The following is a 1,325-nucleotide window of genomic DNA, read 5'->3' as shown; positions in this document are numbered from 1 at the left end:
CTTATTGTTATGTTTCTGCTTTGTGTAGTGTTGCCATCTAGCCTTTAGGTTTCTGTTACCATGTGTGGTCGGCGTTCCCTTTGTCTCCGTCTCAGTCTTTTTTCCATGTCTGTTTTCTCCTTTGTCTCCTTGAGATGCACTTTACAAATTTGATATTTAAGAGTTTGAGTGCGCGGGCACCACGGTGGTGCGGTGACTTGCGCTGTTGCTTAACAGCAAGGACCACATTCATTTGTGGGGTATCTGGTTTTGCAGCCAAGAAACTGGGATTTATGTTGTGTGTGGTACTTTGACCAACATCTAGACACGGCTGTAAAACTTTGTATTTCTTGCCTCTATCAACTTTTTGTCAAAAAATGTTTATTAAAAATTGTGAAAAATCTTGACAGAGCTTTCTTTTGAAAATAAAGATTTTCAACATCTCCAAACACGTGACTTTTCTTTAAAAATCATGCATTTTGTTAACACAATTGCAGAATTATTTCAGAAAAAACAAAAGTGAACAAGTTCAAAAACTGAGCTTTTATTTAATTGAGCCATAGAACGAAGCTCTGCTATGCAGGAGGTGCTTTAACTGGATTTTTCCAGCCAAAGTTTTTCCACAGTATAAACACTTCAGCAGTGTTTCAGCTGACACAAAGAACATGGGGATGTAGTGATATCCTTATACTGTAAATGTTTTTATGCAAACACATAAAAATAAAGAACATAAAAAATAAAAATGATGTTAAGTTAGAGCAGAGTAAAAACGGCTGCTGCTACCCCTCCTGTAGATGCTCTTGCAGAATAAATGTGAGTTATCACATTTACATTCAGTTATCTGGATTTTCACGACACTTGATCTCTGATCTTGATCTTGGCTTCAAGATCACTGAGATGTGAACTTATCCAAGAATTTTAGAATCTGCACCTTTGGTATGAATTTTCAAATCCTGTCACCTTGTTCTGGGGTTATGACATTCAAGATAAAACAAAGCGATGGTTGAGTTCGGCAGGTTGGAGATTCTGTGAACAGTGTTAAAGAGATGCTTCAACATCTAAAGAAAAAATGAACAAAGATCAAACAACCTTGCTTGAAAGTTTCAAGGACGCTTCTTTTCAGGACTTTGCAGACTGCACTTGGACGAGATCGCTGATCATTACTGAGAATAGCATTAACGAAGCGGAATAAAGAAATGAAAAGGTGACTCTCACATACGCTGCTATGATCAAAGCATGGTTTTAAAATGGCTACAGTGTAGTCTCATTGTGTATCATCTGGTGGTTTAAAGGCAGAGTCGGAGAAAGCGACACTGTTAGCCAGATCAGGAGCCTTAAAATAAAAG

This window comes from Haplochromis burtoni, unplaced genomic scaffold (genome assembly GCF_018398535.1).
Source record: "Haplochromis burtoni strain Fernald_Lab_line unplaced genomic scaffold, NCSU_Asbu1 Contig_538, whole genome shotgun sequence".
Lineage (NCBI taxonomy): Eukaryota > Metazoa > Chordata > Actinopteri > Cichliformes > Cichlidae > Haplochromis > Haplochromis burtoni.
Note: the sequence above shows the minus strand (reverse complement) of the source record.